Source organism: Nothobranchius furzeri, chromosome 16, assembly GCF_043380555.1.
Source record: "Nothobranchius furzeri strain GRZ-AD chromosome 16, NfurGRZ-RIMD1, whole genome shotgun sequence".
In the NCBI taxonomy this organism is placed as follows: Eukaryota; Metazoa; Chordata; class Actinopteri; order Cyprinodontiformes; family Nothobranchiidae; genus Nothobranchius; species Nothobranchius furzeri.
Genome location: NC_091756.1, coordinates 18,989,504 through 19,015,604, shown reverse-complemented (window position 1 = coordinate 19,015,604; position 26,101 = coordinate 18,989,504).

Sequence of the window (26,101 nt, the reverse complement as noted above, 5' to 3'; positions counted from 1 at the left end):
CTTGGCTTCTGAATGTCCTAGAGAGATCAGGTTTGTTTTAGTGTACTCCAATCAACAGCCCCTACAACCACAAAAAGGAAGGGAGTCATTAGCACTTATGGTTTTTAAATGGCACCCAGAATTATGTTGCACGAAGCACAATTTCACATCATTCTGAGTCCATTTGTGTGAAAACAAGGTCCAATCGGGCTGAAACGCTACAAGAAGGTAGAATCTATTGAGTTGTAAGTGATCTGAACGTTTCAAGATGATCGCACATTCCTAAGGGGGTCAAACCATGTCCCAAAGGTCACCGGATCTGGTGTCAATTTAAAGAAGTAGTCCAGTTACACATTTGTGGGCTTATAACTTGGCTTCTGAATGTCCTAGAGAGATCAGGTTTGTTTTAGTGTACTCCAATCAACAACCCCTACAACCTCAAAAAGGAATGGAGTCATTAGCACTTATGGTTTTTAAATGGCACCCAGAATTATGCTGCACTAAGCACAATTTCACATCATTCTGGGTTCATTTGTGTGAAAACAAGGTCCAATCAGGCTGAAACGTTACAGGAAGGTAGAGTCTATTGAGTTGTAAGTGATCTGAACGTTTCATGATGATAGCACTTTCCTAAAGGGGTCAAATCATGTCCCAAAGGTCACCGGATCTGGTGTCAATTTAAAGAAGTAGTCCAGTTACACATTTGTGGGCTTATAACTTGGCTTCTGGATGTCCTAGAGAGATCAGGTTTGTTTTAGTGTACACCAATCAACAGCCCCTACAACCCACAAAAAGGAATGGAGTCATTAGCACTTAAGGTTTGTAAATGGCACCCAGAATTATGTTGCATGAAGCACAATTTCACATCATTCTGGGTCCATTTGTGTGAAAACAAGGTCCAATCAGGCTGAAATGCTACAAGAAGGTAGAATCTATTGAGTTGTAAGTGATCTGAACGTTTCAAGATGATCGCACATTCCTATAGGGGGTAAAACCATGTCCCAAAGGTCACCGGGCCTGGTGTCACTTTAAAGAAGTAGTCCAGTTACACCTTTGTGGGCTTATAACTTGGCTTCTGAATGTCCTAGAGAGATCAGGTTTATTTTAGTGTACTCCAATCAACATCCCCTACAACCTCAAAAAGGAATGGAGTCATTAGCACTTATGGTTTTTAAATGGCACCCAGAATTATGTTGCACGAAGCACAATTTCACATCATTCTGGGTTCATTTGTGTGAAAACAAGGTCCAATCAGGCTGAAACGTTACGGGAAGGTAGAATCTATTGAGTTGTAAGTGATCTGAACGTTTCATGATGATAGCACTTACCTAAGGGGGTCAAACCATGTCCCAAAGGTCACCGGATCTGGCGTCAATTTAAAGAAGTAGTCCAGTTACACATTTGTGGACTTAGAACTTGGCTTCTGAATGTCCTAGAGAGATCAGGTTTGTTTTAATGTACTCCAACCAACAAACCCTACAACCACAAAAAGGAATGGAGTCATTAGCACTTATGGTTTGTAAATGGCACCCAGAATTATGTTACACGAAGCACAATTTCACATCATTCTGGGTCATTTGTGTGAAAACAAGGTACAATCAGGCTGAAATGTTACAGGAAGGTAGAATCTATTGAGTTGTAAGTGATCTGAACGTTTCATGATGACAGCACTTTCCTAAGGGGGTCAAACCATGTCCCAAAGGTCACAGGGCCTGGTGTCACTTTAAAGAAGTAGTCCAGTTACACCTTTGAGGGCTTATAACTTGGCTTCTGAATGTCCTAGAGAGATCAGGTTTGTTTTAGTATACTCCGATCAACAGCCCCTAAAACCTCAAAAAGGAATGGAGTCATTAGCACTTATGGTTTTTAAATGGCACCCAGAATTATGTTGCACGAAGCACAATTTCACATAATTCTGGGTTCATTTGTGTGAAAACAAGGTCCAATCAGGCTGAAACGTTACACAAGAAGGTAGAATCTATTGAGTTGTAATTGATCTGAACGTTTCAAGATGATCACACATTCCTATAGGGGGTAAAACCATGTCCCAAAGGTCACCGGGCCTGGTGTCACTTTAAAGAAGTAGTCCAGTTACACCTTTGTGGGCTTATAACTTGGCTTCTGAATGTCCTAGAGAGGTTAGGTTTGTTTTACTGTACTCCAATAAACAGCCCCTACAACCACAAAAAGGAATGGAGTCATTAGCACTTATGTTTTTTAAATGGCACCCAGAATTATGTTGCACGAAGCACAATTTCACATCATTCTGGGTTCATTTGTGTGAAAACAAGGTTCAATGAGGCTGAAACGTTACAGGAAGGTAGAATCTATTGAGTTGTAAGTGATCTGAATGTTTCAAGATGATCGCACATTCCTATAGGGGGTAAAACCATGTCCCAAAGGTCACCGGGCCTGGTGTCACTTTAAAGAAGTAGTCCAGTTACACCTTTGTGGGCTTATAACTTGGCTTCAGAATGTCCTAGAGATGTTAGGTTTGTTTTAGTGTACTCCAATCAACAGCCCCTACAACCACAAAAAGGAATGGAGTCATTAGCACTTATGGTTTGTAAATGGCACCCAGAATTATGTTGCACGAAGCACAATTTCACATCATTCTGGGCCCATTTGTGTGAAAACAAGGTCCAATCAGGCTGAAACGCAACAAGAAGGTAGAATCTATTGAGTTGTAAGTGATCTGAACGTTTCAAGATGATCGCACATTCCTAAGGGGGTCAAACCATGTCCCAAAGGTCACCGGATCTGGTGTCAATTTAAAGAAGTAGTCCAGTTACAAATTTGTGGGCTTATAACTTGGCTTCTGAATGTCCTAGAGAGATCAGGTTTGTTTTAGTGTACTCCAATCAACATCCCCTACAACCTCAAAAAGGAATGGAGTCATTAGCACTTATGGTTTGTAAATGGCACCCAGAATTATGTTGCACGAAGCACAATTTCACATCATTCTGGGCCCATTTGTGTGAAAACAAGGTCCAATCAGGCTGAAACGCAACAAGAAGGTAGAATCTATTGAGTTGTAAGTGATCTGAACGTTTCATGATGATAGCACTTTCCTAAGGGGGTCAAACCATGTCCCAAAGGTCACCGGATCTGGTGTCAATTTAAAGAAGTAGTCCAGTTACACATTTGTGGGCTTAGAACTTGGCTTCTGAATGTCCTAGAGAGATCAGGTTTGTTTTAATGTACTCCAACCAACAGCCCCTACAAACACAAACAGGAATGGAGTCATTAGCACTTATGGTTTGTAAATGGCACCCAGAATTATGTTGCACGAAGCACAATTTCACATCATTCTGGGTCATTTGTGTGAAAACAAGGTACAATCAGGCTGAAATGTTACAGGAAGGTAGAATCTATTGAGTTGTACGTGATCTGAACGTTTCATGATGATAGCACTTTCCTAAGGGGTCAAACCATGTCCCCAAGTTCACCGGGCCTGGTGTCACTTTAAAGAAGTAGTCCAGTTACACCTTTGTGGGCTTATAACTTGGCTTCTGAATGTCCTAGAGAGGTTAGGTTTGTTTTAGTGTACTCCAATCAACAGCCCCTACAACCACAAAAAGGAAATGAGTCATTAGCACTTATGGTTTGTAAATGGCACCCAGAATTATTTTGCACGAAGCACAATTTCACGTCATTCTGGGTTCATTTGTGTGAAAACAAGGTCCAATCAGGCTGAAACGTTACAGGAAGGTAGAATCTATTGAGTTGTAAGTGATCTGAACATTTCATGATGATAGCACTTTCCTGAGGGGGTCAAACCATGTCCCAAAGGTCACCGGATCTGGTGTCAATTTAAAGAAGTAGTCCAGTTACTCATTTGTGGGCTTATAACTTGGCTTCTGAATGTCCTAGAGAGATCAGGTTTGTTTTAGTGTACTCCAATAAACATCCCCTACAACCTCAAAAAGGAATGGAGTCATTAGCACTTATGGTTCTTAAATGACACCCAGAATTATCCTGCACTAAGCACAGTTTCACATCATTCTGGGTTCATTTGTGTGAAAACAAGGTCCAATCAGGCTGAAACGTTACAGGAAGGTAGAATCTATTGAGATGTAAGTGATCTGAACGTTTCATGATGATAGCACTTTCCTAAGGGGGTCAAACCATGTCCCAAAGGTCACCAGATCTGGTGTCAATTTAAAGAAGTAGTCCAGTTACACATTTGTGGGCTTATAACTTGGCTTCTGAATGTCCTAGAGAGATCAGGTTTGTTTTAATGTACTCCAACCAACAGCCCCTACAACCTCAAAAAGGAATGGAGTCATTAGCACTTATGGTTTTTAAATGGCACCCAGAATTATGTTGCACGAAGCACAATTTCACATCATTCTGGGTTCATTTGTGTGAAAACAAGGTACAATCAGGCTGAAACGTTACACAAGAGGGTAGAATCTATTGAGTTGTAATTGATCTGAACGTTTCATGATGATCGCAAATTCCTATAGGGGGTCAAACCATGTCCCAAAGGTCACCGGGACTGGTGTCACTTTAAAGAAGTAGTCCAGTTACACCTTTGTGGGCTTATAACTTGGCTTCTGAATGTCCTAGAGAGGTTAGGTTTGTTTTAGTGTACTCCAATCAACAGCCCCTACAACCACAAAAAGGAAATGAGTCATTAGCACTTATGGTTTGTAAATGGCACCCAGAATTATTTTGCACGAAGCACAATTTCACGTCATTCTGGGTTCATTTGTGTGAAAACAAGGTCCAATCAGGCTGAAACGTTACAGGAAGGTAGAATCTATTGAGTTGTAAGTGATCTGAACGTTTCATGATGATAGCACTTTCCTGAGGGGGTCAAACCATGTCCCAAAGGTCACCGGATCTGGTGTCAATTTAAAGAAGTAGTCCAGTTACTCATTTGTGGGCTTATAACTTGGCTTCTGAATGTCCTAGAGAGATCAGGTTTGTTTTAGTGTACTCCAATAAACATCCCCTACAACCTCAAAAAGGAATGGAGTCATTAGCACTTATGGTTCTTAAATGACACCCAGAATTATCCTGCACTAAGCACAGTTTCACATCATTCTGGGTTCATTTGTGTGAAAACAAGGTCCAATCAGGCTGAAACGTTACAGGAAGGTAGAATCTATTGAGATGTAAGTGATCTGAACGTTTCATGATGATAGCACTTTCCTAAGGGGGTCAAACCATGTCCCAAAGGTCACCAGATCTGGTGTCAATTTAAAGAAGTAGTCCAGTTACACATTTGTGGGCTTATAACTTGGCTTCTGAATGTCCTAGAGAGATCAGGTTTGTTTTAATGTACTCCAACCAACAGCCCCTACAACCTCAAAAAGGAATGGAGTCATTAGCACTTATGGTTTTTAAATGGCACCCAGAATTATGTTGCACGAAGCACAATTTCACATCATTCTGGGTTCATTTGTGTGAAAACAAGGTCCAATCAGGCTGAAACGTTACACAAGAGGGTAGAATCTATTGAGTTGTAATTGATCTGAACGTTTCAAGATGATCGCAAATTCCTATAGGGGGTCAAACCATGTCCCAAAGGTCACCGGGACTGGTGTCACTTTAAAGAAGTAGTCCAGTTACACCTTTGTGGGCTTATAACTTGGCTTCTGAATGTCCTAGAGAGGTTAGGTTTGTTTTACTGTACTCAAATCAACAGCCCCTACAACCACAAAAAGGAATGGAGTCATTAGCACTTATGGTTTGTAAATGGCACCCAGAATTATGTTGCACGAAGCACAATTTCACATCATTCTGGGTTCATTTGTGTGAAAACAAGGTCCAATCAGGCTGAAACGTTACAGGAAGGTAGAATCTATTGAGTTGTAAGTGATCTGAACGTTTCATGATGATAGCACATTCCTAAGGGGGTCAAACCATGTCCCAAAGGTCACCGGATCTGGTGTCAATTTAAAGAAGTAGTCCAGTTACACATTTGTGGGCTTATAACTTGGCTTCTGAATGTCCTAGAGAGATCAGGTTTGTTTTAGTGTACTCCAATCAACAGCCCCTACAACCACAAAAAGGAATGGAGTCATTAGCACTCATGGTTTATAAATGGCACCCAGAATTATGTTGCACGAAGCACAATTTCACATCATTCTGGGTCCATTTGTGTGAAAACAAGGTCCAATCAGGCTGAAACGTTACAGGAAGGTAGAATCTATTGAGTTGTAAGTGATCTGAACGTTTCATGATGATAGCACTTTCCTAAGGGGTTCAAACCATGTCCGAAAGGTCACCGGATCTGGTGTCAATTTAAAGAAGTAGTCCAGTTACACATTTGTGGGCTTATAACTTGGCTTCTGAATGTCCTAGAGAGATCAGGTTTGTTTTAATGTACTCCAATCAACAGCCCCTACAACCACAAAAAGGAATGGAGTCATTAGCACTTAAGGTTTGTAAATGGCACCCAGAATTATGTTGCACGAAGCACAATTTCACATCATTCTGGGTTCATTTGTGTGAAAACAAGGTACAATCAGGCTGAAATGTTACAGGAAGGTAGAATCTATTGAGTTGTAAGTGATCTGAACGTTTCATGATGATAGCACTTTCCTAAGGGTGTCAAACCATGTCCCAAAGGTCACCGGGCCTGGTGTCACTTTAAAGAAGTAGTCCAGTTACACCTTTGTGGGCTTATAACTTGGCTTCTGAATGTCCTAGAGAGGTTAGGTTTGTTTTAGTGTACTCCAATCAACAGCCCCTACAACCACAAAAAGGAATGGAGTCATTAGCACTTATGGTTTGTAAATGGCACCCAGAATTATGTTGCACGAAGCACAATTTCACATCATTCTGGGTTCATTTGTGTGAAAACAAGGTCCAATGAGGCTGAAACGTTACAGGAAGGTAGAATCTATTGAATTGTAAGTGATCTGAACGTTTCATGATGATAGCACTTTCCTAAGGGGGTCAAACCATGTCCCAAAGGTCACCGGATCTGGTGTCAATTTAAAGAAGTAGTCCAGTTACACATTTGTGGGCTGATAACTTGGCTTCTGAATGTCCTAGAGAGATCAGGTTTGTTTTAATGTACTCCAATCAACAGCCCCTACAACCACAAAAAGGAATGGAATCATTAGCACTTATGGTTTGTAAATGGCACCCAGAATTATGTTGCACGAAGCAAAATTTCACATCATTCTGGGTCCATTTGTGTGAAAACAAGGTCCAATCAGGCTGAAACGTTACAAGAAGGTAGAATCTATTGAGTTGTAAGTGATCTGAACGTTTCAAGATGATCGCACATTCCTATAGGGGGTAAAACCATGTCCCAAAGGTCACCGGGCCTGGTGTCACTTTAAAGAAGTAGTCCAGTTACACCTTTGTGGGCTTTTTACTTGGCTTCTGAATGTCCTAGAGAGATCAGGTTTGTTTTAGTGTACTCCAATCAACATCCCCTAATACCTCAAAAAGGAATGGAGTCATTAGCACTTATGATTTTTAAATTGCACCCAGAATTATTTTGCACGTAGAACAATTTCACATCATTCTGGGTTCATTTGTGTGAAAACAAGGTCCAATCAGGCTGAAATGTTACAGGAAGGTAGAATCTATTGAGTTGTAAGTGATCTGAACGTTTCATGATGATAGCACTTTCCTAAGGGGGTCAAACCATGTCCCAAAGGTCACCGGATCTGGTGTCAATTTAAAGAAGTAGTCCAGTTACACATTTGTGGGCTTATAACTTGGCTTCTGAATGTCCTAGAGAGATCAGGTTTGTTTTAGTATACTCCAATCAACAGCCCCTACAACCACAAAAAGGAATGGAGTCATTAGCACTTATGGTTTTTAAATGGCACCCAGAATTATGTTGCACAAAGCACAATTTCACATCATTCTGGGTCCATTTGTGTGAAAACAAGGTCCAATCAGGCTGAAACGTTACAAGAAGGTAGAATCTATTGAGTTGTAAGTGATCTGAACGTTTCAAGATGATCGCACTTTCCTAAGGGGGTCAAACCATGTCCCAAAGGTCACCGGATCTGGTGTCAATTTAAAGAAGTAGTCCAGTTACACATTTGTGGGCTTATAACTTGGCTTCTGAATGTCCTAGAGAGATCAGGTTTGTTTTAATGTACTCCAACCAACAGCCCCTACAACCACAAAAAGGAATGGAGTCATTAGCACTTATGGTTTGTAAATGGCACCCAGAATTATGTTGCACGAAGCACAATTTCACATCATTCTGGGTCCATTTGTGTGAAAACAAGGTCCAATTAGGCTGAAACGTTACAAGAAGGTAGAATCTATTGAGTTGTAAGTGATCTGAACGTTTCATGATGATCGCACATTCCTATGGGGGGTCAAACCATGTCCCAAAGGTCACCGGGCCTGGTGTCACTTTAAAGAAGTAGTCCAGTTACACCTTTGTGGGCTTATAACTTGGCTTCTGAATATCCTAGAGAGGTCAGGTTTGTTTTAGAGTACTCCAATTAGCAGCCCCCATTACCACTAAAAGGAATGGAGTCATTAGCACTTATGGTTTTTAAATGGCACCCAGAATTATGTTGCATGAAGCACAATTTCACATCATTCTGGGTCCATTTGTGTGAAAACAAGGTCCAATCAGGCTGAAATGTTACAAGAAGGTAGAATCTATTGAGTTGTAAGTGATCTGAACGTTTCAAGATGATCACACTTTCCTAAGAGGGTCAAACCATGTCCCAAAGGTCACCGGATCTGGTGTCAATTTAAAGAAGTAGTCCAGTTACATATTTGTGTGCTTATAACTTGGCTTCTTAATGTCCTAGAGAGATCAGGTTTGTTTTAGTATACACCAATCAACAGCCCCTACAACCACAAAAAGGAATGGAGTCATTAGCACTTATGGTTTTTAAATGGCACCCAGAATTATGTTGCACAAAGCACAATTTCACATCATTCTGGGTTCATTTGTGTGAAAACAAGGTCCAATCAGGCTGAAACGTTACAAGAAGGTAGAATCTATTGAGTTGTAAGTGATCTGAACGTTTCATGATGATCGCACATTCCTATAGGGGGTCAAACCATTTCCCAAAGGTCACCGGGCCTGGTGTCACTTTAAAGAAGTAATCCAATTACACCTTTGAGGGCTTATAACTTGGTTTCTGAATGTCCTAGAGAGATCAGGTTTGTTTTAGTATACTCCAATCAACAGCCCCTACAACCACAAAAAGGAATGGAGTCATTAGCACTTATGGTTTTTAAATGGCACCCAGAATTATGTTGCACAAAGCACAATTTCACATCATTCTGGGTCCATTTGTGTGAAAACAAGGTCCAATCAGGCTGAAACGTTACAAGAAGGTAGAATCTATTGAGTTGTAAGTGATCTGAACGTTTCAAGATGATCGCACTTTCCTAAGGGGGTCAAACCATGTCCCAAAGGTCACCGGATCTGGTGTCAATTTAAAGAAGTAGTCCAGTTACACATTTGTGGGCTTATAACTTGGCTTCTGAATGTCCTAGAGAGATCAGGTTTGTTTTAATGTACTCCAACCAACAGCCCCTACAACCACAAAAAGGAATGGAGTCATTAGCACTTATGGTTTGTAAATGGCACCCAGAATTATGTTGCACGAAGCACAATTTCACATCATTCTGGGTCCATTTGTGTGAAAACAAGGTCCAATTAGGCTGAAACGTTACAAGAAGGTAGAATCTATTGAGTTGTAAGTGATCTGAACGTTTCATGATGATCGCACATTCCTATGGGGGGTCAAACCATGTCCCAAAGGTCACCGGGCCTGGTGTCACTTTAAAGAAGTAGTCCAGTTACACCTTTGTGGGCTTATAACTTGGCTTCTGAATATCCTAGAGAGGTCAGGTTTGTTTTAGAGTACTCCAATTAGCAGCCCCCATTACCACTAAAAGGAATGGAGTCATTAGCACTTATGGTTTTTAAATGGCACCCAGAATTATGTTGCATGAAGCACAATTTCACATCATTCTGGGTCCATTTGTGTGAAAACAAGGTCCAATCAGGCTGAAATGTTACAAGAAGGTAGAATCTATTGAGTTGTAAGTGATCTGAACGTTTCAAGATGATCACACTTTCCTAAGAGGGTCAAACCATGTCCCAAAGGTCACCGGATCTGGTGTCAATTTAAAGAAGTAGTCCAGTTACATATTTGTGTGCTTATAACTTGGCTTCTTAATGTCCTAGAGAGATCAGGTTTGTTTTAGTATACACCAATCAACAGCCCCTACAACCACAAAAAGGAATGGAGTCATTAGCACTTATGGTTTTTAAATGGCACCCAGAATTATGTTGCACAAAGCACAATTTCACATCATTCTGGGTTCATTTGTGTGAAAACAAGGTCCAATCAGGCTGAAACGTTACAAGAAGGTAGAATCTATTGAGTTGTAAGTGATCTGAACGTTTCATGATGATCGCACATTCCTATAGGGGGTCAAACCATTTCCCAAAGGTCACCGGGCCTGGTGTCACTTTAAAGAAGTAATCCAATTACACCTTTGAGGGCTTATAACTTGGTTTCTGAATGTCCTAGAGAGATCAGGTTTGTTTTAGTGTACTCCAATAAACATCGCCGACAACCTCAAAAAGGAATGGAGTCATTAGCACTTATGGTTCTTAAATGACACCCAGAATTATCCTGCACTAAGCACAATTTCACATCATTCTGGGTTCATTTGTGTGAAAACAAGGTCCAATCAGGCTGAAACGTTACAGGAAGGTAGAATCTATTGAGATGTAAGTTATCTGAACGTTTCATGATGATAGCACTTTCCTAAGGGGGTCAAACCATGTCCCAAAGGTCACCAGATCTGGTGTCAATTTAAAGAAGTAGTCCAGTTACACATTTGTGGGCTTATAACTTGGCTTCTGAATGTCCTAGAGAGATCAGGTTTGTTTTAATGTACTCCAACCAACAGCCCCTACAACCTCAAAAAGGAATGGAGTCATTAGCACTTATGGTTTTTAAATGGCACCCAGAATTATGTTGCACGAAGCACAATTTCACATCATTCTGGGTTCATTTGTGTGAAAACAAGGTCCAATCAGGCTGAAACGTTATACAAGAGGGTAGAATCTATTGAGTTGTAAGTGATCTGAACGTTTCAAGATGATCGCAAATTCCTATAGGGGGTCAAACCATGTCCCAAAGGTCACCGGGCCTGGTGTCACTTTAAAGAAGTAGTCCAGTTACACCTTTGTGGGCTTATAACTTGGCCTCTGAATGTCCTAGAGAGGTTAGGTTTGTTTTACTGTACTCCAATCAACAGCCCCTACAACCACAAAAAGGAATGGAGTCATTAGCACTTATGGTTTGTAAATGGCACCCAGAATTATGTTGCACGAAGCACAATTTCACATCATTCTGGGTTCATTTGTGTGAAAACAAGGTCCAATCAGGCTGAAACGTTACAGGAAGGTAGAATCTATTGAGTTATAAGTAATCTGAACGTTTCATGATGATAGCACATTCCTAAGGGGGTCAAACCATGTCCCAAAGGTCACTGGATCTGGTGTCAATTTAAAGAAGTAGTCCAGTTACACATTTGTGGGCTTATAACTTGGCTTCTGAATGTCCTAGAGAGATCAGGTTTGTTTTAGTGTACTCCAATCAACAGCCCCTACAACCACAAAAAGGAATGGAGTCATTAGCACTCATGGTTTGTAAATGGCACCCAGAATTATGTTGCACGAAGCACAATTTCACATCATTCTGGGTCCATTTGTGTGAAAACAAGGTCCAATCAGGCTGAAACGTTATAGGAAGGTAGAATCTATTGAGTTGTAAGTGATCTGAACGTTTCATGATGATAGCACTTTCCTAAGGGGTTCAAACCATGTCCGAAAGGTAACCGGATCTGGTGTCAATTTAAAGAAGTAGTCCATTTACACAATTGTGGGCTTATAACTTGGCTTCTGAATGTCCTAGAGAGATCAGGTTTGTTTTAATGTACTCCAATCAACAGCCCCTACAACCACAAAAAGGAATGGAGTCATTAGCACTTAAGGTTTGTAAATGGCACCCAGAATTATGTTGCACGAAGCACAATTTCACATCATTCTGGGTTCATTTGTGTGAAAACAAGGTCCAATGAGGCTGAAACGTTACAGGAAGGTAGAATCTATTGAATTGTAATTGATCTGAACGTTTCATGATGATAGCACTTTCCTAAGGGGGTCAAACCATGTCCCAAAGGTCACCGGATCTGGTGTCAATTTAAAGAAGTAGTCCAGTTACACATTTGTGGGCTGATAACTTGGCTTCTGAATGTCCTAGAGAGATCAGGTTTGTTTTAATGTACTCCAATCAACAGCCCCTACAACCACAAAAAGGAATGGAGTCATTAGCACTTATGGTTTGTAAATGGCACCCAGAATTATGTTGCACGAAGCAAAATTTCACATCATTCTGGGTCCATTTGTGTGAAAACAAGGTCCAATCAGGCTGAAACGTTACAAGAAGGTAGAATCTATTGAGTTGTAAGTGATCTGAACGTTTCAAGATGATCGCACATTCCTATAGGGGGTAAAACCATGTCCCAAAGGTCACCGGGCCTGGTGTCACTTTAAAGAAGTAGTCCAGTTACACCTTTGTGGGCTTTTTACTTGGCTTCTGAATGTCCTAGAGAGATCAGGTTTGTTTTAGTGTACTCCAATCAACATCCCCTAATATCTCAAAAAGGAATGGAGTCATTAGCACTTATGGTTTTTAAATTGCACCCAGAATTATTTTGCACGTAGCACAATTTCACATCATTCAGGGTTCATTTGTGTGAAAACAAGGTCCAATCAGGCTGAAATGTTACAGGAAGGTAGAATCTATTGAGTTGTAAGTGATCTGAACGTTTCATGATGATAGCACTTTCCTAAGGGGGTCAAACCATGTCCCAAAGGTCACCGGATCTGGTGTCAATTTAAAGAAGTAGTCCAGTTACACATTTGTGGGCTTATAACTTGGCTTCTGAATGTCCTAGAGAGATCAGGTTTGTTTTAGTATACTCCAATCAACAGCCCCTACAACCACAAAAAGGAATGGAGTCATTAGCACTTATGGTTTTTAAATGGCACCCAGAATTATGTTGCACAAAGCACAATTTCACATCATTCTGGGTCCATTTGTGTGAAAACAAGGTCCAATCAGGCTGAAACGTTACAAGAAGGTAGAATCTATTGAGTTGTAAGTGATCTGAACGTTTCAAGATGATCGCACTTTCCTAAGGGGGTCAAACCATGTCCCAAAGGTCACCGGATCTGGTGTCAATTTAAAGTAGTCCAGTTACACATTTGTGGGCTTATAACTTGGCTTCTGAATGTCCTAGAGAGATCAGGTTTGTTTTAATGTACTCCAACCAACAGCCCCTACAACCACAAAAAGGAATGGAGTCATTAGCACTTATTGTTTGTAAATGGCACCCAGAATTATGTTGCACGAAGCACAATTTCACATCATTCTGGGTCCATTTGTGTGAAAACAAAGTCCAATTAGGCTGAAACGTTACAAGAAGGTAGAATCTATTGAGTTGTAAGTGATCTGAACGTTTCATGATGATCGCACATTCCTATGGGGGGTCAAACCATGTCCCAAAGGTCACCGGGCCTGGTGTCACTTTAAAGAAGTAGTCCAGTTACACCTTTGTGGGCTTATAACTTGGCTTCTGAATATCCTAGAGAGGTCAGGTTTGTTTTAGAGTACTCCAATTAGCAGCCCCCATTACCACTAAAAGGAATGGAGTCATTAGCACTTATGGTTTTTAAATGGCACCAAGAATTATGTTGCATGAAGCACAATTTCACATCATTCTGGGTCCATTTGTGTGAAAACAAGGTCCAATCAGGCTGAAATGTTACAAGAAGGTAGAATCTATTGAGTTGTAAGTGATCTGAACGTTTCAAGATGATCACACTTTCCTAAGAGGGTCAAACCATGTCCCAAAGGTCACCGGATCTGGTGTCAATTTAAAGAAGTAGTCCAGTTACATATTTGTGTGCTTATAACTTGGCTTCTTAATGTCCTAGAGAGATCAGGTTTGTTTTAGTATACACCAATCAACAGCCCCTACAACCACAAAAAGGAATGGAGTCATTAGCACTTATGGTTTTTAAATGGCACCCAGAATTATGTTGCACAAAGCACAATTTCACATCATTCTGGGTTCATTTGTGTGAAAACAAGGTCCAATCAGGCTGAAACGTTACAAGAAGGTAGAATCTATTGAGTTGTAAGTGATCTGAACGTTTCATGATGATCGCACATTCCTATAGGGGGTCAAACCATTTCCCAAAGGTCACCGGGCCTGGTGTCACTTTAAAGAAGTAATCCAATTACACCTTTGAGGTCTTATAACTTGGTTTCTGAATGTCCTAGAGAGATCAGGTTTGTTTTAGTGTACTCCAATAAACATCGCCGACAACCTCAAAAAGGAATGGAGTCATTAGCACTTATGGTTCTTAAATGACACCCAGAATTATCCTGCACTAAGCACAATTTCACATCATTCTGGGTTCATTTGTGTGAAAACAAGGTCCAATCAGGCTGAAACGTTACAGGAAGGTAGAATCTATTGAGATGTAAGTTATCTGAACGTTTCATGATGATAGCACTTTCCTAAGGGGGTCAAACCATGTCCCAAAGGTCACCAGATCTGGTGTCAATTTAAAGAAGTAGTCCAGTTACACATTTGTGGGCTTATAACTTGGCTTCTGAATGTCCTAGAGAGATCAGGTTTGTTTTAATGTACTCCAACCAACAGCCCCTACAACCTCAAAAAGGAATGGAGTCATTAGCACTTATGGTTTTTAAATGGCACCCAGAATTATGTTGCACGAAGCACAATTTCACATCATTCTGGGTTCATTTGTGTGAAAACAAGGTCCAATCAGGCTGAAACGTTACACAAGAGGGTAGAATCTATTGAGATGTAAGTGATCTGAACGTTTCAAGATGATCGCAAATTCCTATAGGGGGTCAAACCATGTCCCAAAGGTCACCGGGCCTGGTGTCACTTTAAAGAAGTAGTCCAGTTACACCTTTGTGGGCTTATAACTTGGCTTCTGAATGTCCTAGAGAGGTTAGGTTTGTTTTACTGTACTCCAATCAACAGCCCCTACAACCACAAAAAGGAATGGAGTCATTAGCACTTATGGTTTGTAAATGGCACCCAGAATTATGTTGCACGAAGCACAATTTCACATCATTCTGGGTTCATTTGTGTGAAAACAAGGTCCAATCAGGCTGAAACGTTACAGGAAGGTAGAATCTATTGAGTTGTAAGTAATCTGAACGTTTCATGATGATAGCACATTCCTAAGGGGGTCAAACCATGTCCCAAAGGTCACCGGATCTGGTGTCAATTTAAAGAAGTAGTCCAGTTACACATTTGTGGGCTTATAACTTGGCTTCTGAATGTCCTAGAGAGATCAGGTTTGTTTTAGTGTACTCCAATCAACAGCCCCTACAACCACAAAAAGGAATGGAGTCATTAGCACTCATGGTTTGTAAATGGCACCCAGAATTATGTTGCACGAAGCACAATTTCACATCATTCTGGGTCCATTTGTGTGAAAACAAGGTCCAATCAGGCTGAAACGTTATAGGAAGGTAGAATCTATTGAGTTGTAAGTGATCTGAACGTTTCATGATGATAGCACTTTCCTAAGGGGTTCAAACCATGTCCGAAAGGTAACCGGATCTGGTGTCAATTTAAAGAAGTAGTCCATTTACACATTTGTGGGCATATAACTTGGCTTCTGAATGTCCTAGAGAGATCAGGTTTGTTTTAATGTACTCCAATCAACAGCCCCTACAACCACAAAAAGGAATGGAGTCATTAGCACTTAAGGTTTGTAAATGGCACCCAGAATTATGTTGCACGAAGCACAATTTCACATCATTCTGGGTTCATTTGTGTGAAAACAAGGTACAATCAGGCTGAAATGTTACAGGAAGGTAGAATCTATTGAGTTGTAAGTGATATGAACGTTTCATGATGATAGCACTTTCCTAAGGGTGTCAAACCATGTCCCAAAGGTCACCGGGCCTGGTGTCACTTTAAAGAAGTAGTCCAGTTACACCTTTGTGGGCTTATAACTTGGCTTCTGAATGTCCTAGAGAGGTTAGGTTTGATTTAGTGTACTCCAATCAACAGCCCCTACAACCACAAAAAGGAATGGAGTCATTAGCACTTATGGTTTGTAAATGGCACCCAGAATTATGTTGCACGAAGCACAATTTCACATCATTCTGGGTTCATTTGTGTGAAAACAAGGTCCAATGAGGCTGAAACGTTACAGGAAGGTAGAATCTATTGAATTGTAAGTGATCTGAACGTTTCATGATGATAGCACTTTCCTAAGGGGGTCAAACCATGTCCCAAAGGTCACCGGATCTGGTGTCAATTTAAAGAAGTAGTCCAGTTACACATTTGTGGGCTGATAACTTGGCTTCTGAATGTCCTAGAGAGATCAGGTTTGTTTTAATGTACTCCAATCAACAGCCCCTACAACCACAAAAAGGAATGGAGTCATTAGCACTTATGGTTTGTAAATGGCACCCAGAATTATGTTGCACGAAGCAAAATTTCACATCATTCTGGGTCCATTTGTGTGAAAACAAGGTCCAATCAGGCTGAAACGTTACAAGAAGGTAGAATCTATTGAGTTGTAAGTGATCTGAATGTTTCAAGATGATCGCACATTCCTATAGGGGGTAAAACCATGTCCCAAAGGTCACCGGGCCTGGTGTCACTTTAAATAAGTAGTCCAGTTACACCTTTGTGGGCTTTTAACTTGGCTTCTGAATGTCCTAGAGAGATCAGGTTTGTTTTAGTGTACTCCAATCAACAGCCCCTAATACCTCAAAAAGGAATGGAGTCATTAGCACTTATGGTTTTTAAATTGCACCCAGAATTATTTTGCACGTAGCACAATTTCACATCATTCTGGGTTCATTTGTGTGAAAACAAGGTCCAATCAGGCTGAAATGTTACAGGAAGGTAGAATCTATTGAGTTGTAAGTGATCTGAACGTTTCATGATGATAGCACTTTCCTAAGGGGGTCAAACCATGTCCCAAAGGTCACCGGATCTGGTGTCAATTTAAAGAAGTAGTCCAGTTACACATTTGTGGGCTTATAACTTGGCTTCTGAATGTCCTAGAGAGATCAGGTTTGTTTTAATGTACTCCAACCAACAGCCCCTACAACCACAAAAAGGAATGGAGTCATTAGCACTTATGGTTTGTAAATGGCACCCAGAATTATGTTGCACAAAGCACAATTTCACATCATTCTGGGTTCATTTGTGTGAAAACAAGGTCCAATCAGGCTGAAACGTTACAGGAAGGTAGAATCTATTGAGTTGTAAGTAATCTGAACGTTTCATGATGATAGCACATTCCTAAGGGGGTCAAACCATGTCCCAAAGGTCACCGGATCTGGTGTCAATTTAAAGAAGTAGTCCAGTTACACATTTGTGGGCTTATAACTTGGCTTCTGAATGTCCTAGAGAGATCAGGTTTGTTTTAGTGTACTCCAATCAACAGCCCCTACAACCACAAAAAGGAATGGAGTCATTAGCACTCATGGTTTGTAAATGGCACCCAGAATTATGTTGCACGAAGCACAATTTCACATCATTCTGGGTCCATTTGTGTGAAAACAAGGTCCAATCAGGCTGAAACGTTATAGGAAGGTAGAATCTATTGAGTTGTAAGTGATCTGAACGTTTCATGATGATAGCACTTTCCTAAGGGGTTCAAACCATGTCCGAAAGGTAACCGGATCTGGTGTCAATTTAAAGAAGTAGTCCATTTACACATTTGTGGGCATATAACTTGGCTTCTGAATGTCCTAGAGAGATCAGGTTTGTTTTAATGTACTCCAATCAACAGCCCCTACAACCACAAAAAGGAATGGAGTCATTAGCACTTAAGGTTTGTAAATGGCACCCAGAATTATGTTGCACGAAGCACAATTTCACATCATTCTGGGTTCATTTGTGTGAAAACAAGGTACAATCAGGCTGAAATGTTACAGGAAGGTAGAATCTATTGAGTTGTAAGTGATATGAACGTTTCATGATGATAGCACTTTCCTAAGGGTGTCAAACCATGTCCCAAAGGTCACCGGGCCTGGTGTCACTTTAAAGAAGTAGTCCAGTTACACCTTTGTGGGCTTATAACTTGGCTTCTGAATGTCCTAGAGAGGTTAGGTTTGATTTAGTGTACTCCAATCAACAGCCCCTACAACCACAAAAAGGAATGGAGTCATTAGCACTTATGGTTTGTAAATGGCACCCAGAATTATGTTGCACGAAGCACAATTTCACATCATTCTGGGTTCATTTGTGTGAAAACAAGGTCCAATGAGGCTGAAACGTTACAGGAAGGTAGAATCTATTGAATTGTAAGTGATCTGAACGTTTCATGATGATAGCACTTTCCTAAGGGGGTCAAACCATGTCCCAAAGGTCACCGGATCTGGTGTCAATTTAAAGAAGTAGTCCAGTTACACATTTGTGGGCTGATAACTTGGCTTCTGAATGTCCTAGAGAGATCAGGTTTGTTTTAATGTACTCCAATCAACAGCCCCTACAACCACAAAAAGGAATGGAGTCATTAGCACTTATGGTTTGTAAATGGCACCCAGAATTATGTTGCACGAAGCAAAATTTCACATCATTCTGGGTCCATTTGTGTGAAAACAAGGTCCAATCAGGCTGAAACGTTACAAGAAGGTAGAATCTATTGAGTTGTAAGTGATCTGAATGTTTCAAGATGATCGCACATTCCTATAGGGGGTAAAACCATGTCCCAAAGGTCACCGGGCCTGGTGTCACTTTAAATAAGTAGTCCAGTTACACCTTTGTGGGCTTTTAACTTGGCTTCTGAATGTCCTAGAGAGATCAGGTTTGTTTTAGTGTACTCCAATCAACAGCCCCTAATACCTCAAAAAGGAATGGAGTCATTAGCACTTATGGTTTTTAAATTGCACCCAGAATTATTTTGCACGTAGCACAATTTCACATCATTCTGGGTTCATTTGTGTGAAAACAAGGTCCAATCAGGCTGAAATGTTACAGGAAGGTAGAATCTATTGAGTTGTAAGTGATCTGAACGTTTCATGATGATAGCACTTTCCTAAGGGGGTCAAACCATGTCCCAAAGGTCACCGGATCTGGTGTCAATTTAAAGAAGTAGTCCAGTTACACATTTGTGGGCTTATAACTTGGCTTCTGAATGTCCTAGAGAGATCAGGTTTGTTTTAATGTACTCCAACCAACAGCCCCTACAACCACAAAAAGGAATGGAGTCATTAGCACTTATGGTTTGTAAATGGCACCCAGAATTATGTTGCACAAAGCACAATTTCACATCATTCTGGGTTCATTTGTGTGAAAACAAAGTCCAATTAGGCTGAAACGTTACAAGAAGGTAGAATCTATTGAGTTGTAAGTGATCTGAACGTTTCAAGATGATCGCACTTTCCTAAGGGGGTCAAACCATGTCCCAAAGGTCACCGGATCTGGTGTCAATTTAAAGAAGTAGTCCAGTTACACATTTGTGGGCTTATAACTTGGCTTCTGAATGTCCTAGAGAGATCAGGTTTGTTTTAATGTACTCCAACCAACAGCCCCTACAACCACAAAAAGGAATGGAGTCATTAGCACTTATTGTTTGTAAATGGCACCCAGAATTATGTTGCACGAAGCACAATTTCACATCATTCTGGGTCCATTTGTGTGAAAACAAAGTCCAATTAGGCTGAAACGTTACAAGAAGGTAGAATCTATTGAGTTGTAAGTGATCTGAACGTTTCATGATGATCGCACATTCCTATGGGGGGTCAAACCATGTCCCAAAGGTCACCGGGCCTGGTGTCACTTTAAAGAAGTAGTCCAGTTACACCTTTGTGGGCTTATAACTTGGCTTCTGAATATCCTAGAGAGGTCAGGTTTGTTTTAGAGTACTCCAATTAGCAGCCCCCATTACCACTAAAAGGAATGGAGTCATTAGCACTTATGGTTTTTAAATGGCACCAAGAATTATGTTGCATGAAGCACAATTTCACATCATTCTGGGTCCATTTGTGTGAAAACAAGGTCCAATCAGGCTGAAATGTTACAAGAAGGTAGAATCTATTGAGTTGTAAGTGATCTGAACGTTTCAAGATGATCACACTTTCCTAAGAGGGTCAAACCATGTCCCAAAGGTCACCGGATCTGGTGTCAATTTAAAGAAGTAGTCCAGTTACATATTTGTGTGCTTATAACTTGGCTTCTTAATGTCCTCGAGAGATCAGGTTTGTTTTAGTATACACCAATCAACAGCCCCTACAACCACAAAAAGGAATGGAGTCATTAGCACTTATGGTTTTTAAATGGCACCCAGAATTATGTTGCACAAAGCACAATTTCACATCATTCTGGGTTCATTTGTGTGAAAACAAGGTCCAATCAGGCTGAAACGTTACAAGAAGGTAGAATCTATTGAGTTGTAAGTGATCTGAACGTTTCATGATGATCGCACATTCCTATAGGGGGTCAAACCATTTCCCAAAGGTCACCGGGCCTGGTGTCACTTTAAAGAAGTAATCCAATTACACCTTTGAGGGCTTATAACTTGGTTTCTGAATGTCCTAGAGAGATCAGGTTTGTTTTAGTGTACTCCAATAAACATCGCCGACAACCTCAAAAAGGAATGGAGTCATTAGCACTTATGGTTCTTAAATGACACCCAGAATTATCCTGCACTAAGCACAATTTCACATCATTCTGGGTTCATTTGTGTGAAAACAAGGTCCAATCAGGCTGAAACGTTACAGGAAGGTAGAATCTATTGAGATGTAAGTTATCTGAACGTTTCATGATGATAGCACTTTCCTAAGGGGGTCAAACCATGTCCCAAAGGTCACCAGATCTGGTGTCAATTTAAAGAAGTAGTCCAGTTACACATTTGTGGGCTTATAACTTGGCTTCTGAATGTCCTAGAGAGATCAGGTTTGTTTTAATGTACTCCAACCAACAGCCCCTACAACCTCAAAAAGGAATGGAGTCATTAGCACTTATGGTTTTTAAATGGCACCCAGAATTATGTTGCACGAAGCAAAATTTCACATCATTCTGGGTCCATTTGTGTGAAAACAAGGTCCAATCAGGCTGAAACGTTACAAGAAGGTAGAATCTATTGAGTTGTAAGTGATCTGAACGTTTCAAGATGATCGCACATTCCTATAGGGGGTAAAACCATGTCCCAAAGGTCACCGGGCCTGGTGTCACTTTAAATAAGTAGTCCAGTTACACCTTTGTGGGCTTTTAACTTGGCTTCTGAATGTCCTAGAGAGATCAGGTTTGTTTTAGTGTACTCCAATCAACATCCCCTAATACCTCAAAAAGGAATGGAGTCATTAGCACTTATGGTTTTTAAATTGCACCCAGAATTATTTTGCACGTAGCACAATTTCACATCATTCTGGGTTCATTTGTGTGAAAACAAGGTCCAATCAGAATGAAATGTTACAGGAAGGTAGAATCTATTGAGTTGTAAGTGATCTGAACGTTTCATGATGATAGCACTTTCCTAAGGGGGTCAAACCATGTCCCAAAGGTCACCGGATCTGGTGTCAATTTAAAGAAGTAGTCCAGTTACACATTTGTGGGCTTATAACTTGGCTTCTGAATGTCCTAGAGAGATCAGGTTTGTTTTAGTATACTCCGATCAACAGCCCCTACAACCACAAAAATGAATGGAGTCATTAGCACTTATGGTTTTTAAATGGCACCCAGAATTATGTTGCACGAAGCACAATTTCACATCATTCTAGGTCCATTTGTGTGAAAACAATGTCTAATCAGGCTGAAACGTTACAAGAAGGTAGAATCTATTGAGTTGTAAGTGATCTGAACGTTTCAAGATGATCGCACTTTCCTAAGGGGGTCAAACCATGTCCCAAAGGTCACCGGATCTGGTGTCAATTTAAAGAAGTAGTCCAGTTACACCTTTGTGGGCTTATAACTTGGCTTCTGAATGTCCTAGAGAGATCAGGTTTGTTTTAATGTACTCCAACCAACAGCCCCTACAACCACAAAAAGGAATGGAGTCATTAGCACTTATGGTTTGTAAATGGCACCCAGAATTATGTTGCACGAAGCACAATTTCACATCATTCTGGGTCCATTTGTGTGAAAACAAGGTCCAATCAGGCTGAAACGTTACAAGAAGGTAGAATCTATTGAGTTGTAAGTGATCTGAACGTTTCATGATGATCGCACATTCCTATGGGGGGTCAAACCATGTCCCAAAGGTCACCGGGCCTGGTGTCACTTTAAAGAAGTAGTCCAGTTACACCTTTGTGGGCTTATAACTTGGCTTCTGAATATCCTAGAGAGGTCAGGTTTGTTTTAGAGTACTCCAGTTAGCAGCCCCCTTTACCACTAAAAGGAATGGAGTCATTAGCACTTATGGTTTTTAAATGGCACCCAGAATTATGTTGCATGAAGCACAATTTCACATCATTCTGGGTCCATTTGTGTGAAAACAAGGTTCAATCAGGCTGAAATGTTACAAGAAGGTAGAATCTATTGAGTTGTAAGTGATCTGAACGTTTCAAGATGATCACACTTTCCTAAGAGGGTCAAACCATGTCCCAAAGGTCACCGGATCTGGTGTCAATTTAAAGAAGTAGTCCAGTTACATATTTGTGTGCTTATAACTTGGCTTCTTAATGTCCTAGAGAGATCAGGTTTGTTTTAGTATACACCAATCAACAGCCCCTACAACCACAAAAAGGAATGGAGTCATTAGCACTTATGGTTTGTAAAGGGCACCCAGAATTATGTTGCACAAAGCACAATTTCACATCATTCTGGGTTCATTTGTGTGAAAACAAGGTCCAATCAGGCTGAAACGTTACAAGAAGGTAGAATCTATTGAGTTGTAAGTGATCTGAACGTTTCATGATGATCGCACATTCCTATAGGGGGTCAAACCATGTCCCAAAGGTCACCGGGCCTGGTGTCACTTTAAAGAAGTAGTCCAATTACACTTTTGAGGGCTTATAACTTGGTTTCTGAATGTCCTAGAGAGATCAGGTTTGTTTTAGTGTACTCCAATCAACAGCCCCTACATCCTCAAAAAGAAATGGAGTCATTAGCACTTATGGTTTTTTAATGGCACCCAGAATTATGTTGCACGTAGCACAATTTCACATCATTCTGGGTCCATTTGTGTGAAAACAAGGTCCAATCAGGCTGAAACGTTACAAGAAGGTAGAATCTATTGAGTTGTAAGTGAACTGAACGTTTCATGATGATCGCACATTCCTATTGGGGGTCAAACCATGTCCCAAAGGTCACCGGGCCTGGTGTCACTTTAAAGAAGTAGTCCAATTACACTTTTGAGGGCTTATAACTTGGTTTCTGAATGTCCTAGAGAGATCAGGTTTGTTTTAGTGTACTCCAATCAACAGCCCCTACATCCTCAAAAAGGAATGGAGTCATTAGCACTTATGGTTTTTTAATGGCACCCAGAATTATGTTGCACGTAGCACAATTTCACATCATTCTGGGTCCATTTGTGTGAAAACAAGGTCCAATCAGGCTGAAACGTTACAAGAAGGTAGAATCTATTGAGTTGTAAGTGATCTGAACGTTTCATGATGATCGCACATTCCTATTGGGGGTCAAACCATGTCCCAAAGGTCACCGGGCCTGGTGTCACTTTAAAGAAGTAGTCCAGTTACACCTTTGCGGACATATAACTTGGCTTCTGAATATCCTAGAGAGGTCAGGTTTGTTTTAGAGTACTCCAATTAGCAGCCCCCATTACCACTAAAAGGAATGGAGTCATTAGCACTTATGGTTTTTAAATGGCAACCAGAATTATGTTGCATGAAGCACAATTTCACATCATTCTGGGTCCATTTGTGTGAAAACAAGGTCCAATCAGGCTGAAACGTTACAAGAAGGTAGAATCTATTGAGTTGTAAGTGATCTGAACGTTTCATGATGATAGCACTTTCCTAAGGGGGTCAAACCATGTCCCAAAGGTCACCGGATCTGGTGTCAATTTAAAGAAGTAGTCCAGATACACATTTGTGGGCTTATAACTTGGCTTCTGAATGTCCTAGAGAGATCAGGTTTGTTTTAATGTACTCCAACCAACAGCCCCTACAACCACAAAAAGGAATGGAGTCATTAGCACTTATGGTTTGTAAATGGCACCCAGAATTATGTTGCACGAAGCAAAATTTCACATCATTCTGGGTCCATTTGTGTGAAAACAAGGTCCAATCAGGCTGAAACGTTACAAGAAGGTAGAATCTATTGAGTTGTAAGTGATCTGAACGTTTCAAGATGATCGCACATTCCTATAGGGGGTAAAACCATGTCCCAAAGGTCACCGGGCCTGGTGTCACTTTAAATAAGTAGTCCAGTTACACCTTTGTGGGCTTTTAACTTGGCTTCTGAATGTCCTAGAGAGATCAGGTTTGTTTTAGTGTACTCCAATCAACATCCCCTAATACCTCAAAAAGGAATGGAGTCATTAGAACTTATGGTTTTTAAATTGCACCCAGAATTATTTTGCACGTAGCACAATTTCACATCATTCTGGGTTCATTTGTGTGAAAACAAGGTCCAATCAGGCTGAAATGTTACAGGAAGGTAGAATCTATTGAGTTGTAAGTGATCTGAACGTTTCATGATGATAGCACTTTCCTAAGGGGGTCAAACCATGTCCCAAAGGTCACCGGATCTGGTGTCAATTTAAAGAAGTAGTCCAGTTACACGTTTGTGGGCTTATAACTTGGCTTCTGAATGTCCTAGAGAGATCAGGTTTGTTTTAGTATACTCCGATCAACAGCCCCTACAACCACAAAAAGGAATGGAGTCATTAGCACTTATGGTTTTTAAATGGCACCCAGAATTATGTTGCACGAAGCACAATTTCACATCATTCTAGGTCCATTTGTGTAAAAACAATGTCTAATCAGGCTGAAACGTTACAAGAAGGTAGAATCTATTGAGTTGTAAGTGATCTGAACGTTTCAAGATGATCGCACTTTCCTAAGGGGGTCAAACCATGTCCCAAAGGTCACCGGATCTGGTGTCAATTTAAAGAAGTAGTCCAGTTACACCTTTGTGGGCTTATAACTTGGCTTCTGAATGTCCTAGAGAGATCAGGTTTGTTTTAATGTACTCCAACCAACAGCCCCTACAACCACAAAAAGGAATGGAGTCATTAGCACTTATGGTTTGTAAATGGCACCCAGAATTATGTTGCACGAAGCACAATTTCACATCATTCTGGGTCCATTTGTGTGAAAACAAGGTCCAATCAGGCTGAAACGTTACAAGAAGGTAGAATCTATTGAGTTGTAAGTGATCTGAACGTTTCATGATGATCGCACATTCCTATGGGGGGTCAAACCATGTCCCAAAGGTCACCGGGCCTGGTGTCACTTTAAAGAAGTAGTCCAGTTACACCTTTGTGGGCTTATAACTTGGCTTCTGAATATCCTAGAGAGGTCAGGTTTGTTTTAGAGTACTCCAGTTAGCAGCCCCCTTTACCACTAAAAGGAATGGAGTCATTAGCACTTATGGTTTTTAAATGGCACCCAGAATTATGTTGCATGAAGCACAATTTCACATCATTCTGGGTCCATTTGTGTGAAAACAAGGTCCAATCAGGCTGAAATGTTACAAGAAGGTAGAATCTATTGAGTTGTAAGTGATCTGAACGTTTCAAGATGATCACTCTTTCCTAAGAGGGTCAAACCATGTCCCAAAGGTCACCGGATCTGGTGTCAATTTAAAGAAGTAGTCCAGTTACATATTTGTGTGCTTATAACTTGGCTTCTTAATGTCATAGAGAGATCAGGTTTGTTTTAGTATACACCAATCAACAGCCCCTACAACCACAAAAAGGAATGGAGTCATTAGCACTTATGGTTTGTAAAGGGCACCCAGAATTATGTTGCACAAAGCACAATTTCACATCATTCTGGGTTCATTTGTGTGAAAACAAGGTCCAATCAGGCTGAAACGTTACAAGAAGGTAGAATCTATTGAGTTGTAAGTGATCTGAACGTTTCATGATGATCGCACATTCCTATAGGGGGTCAAACCATGTCCCAAAGGTCACCGGGCCTGGTGTCACTTTAAACAA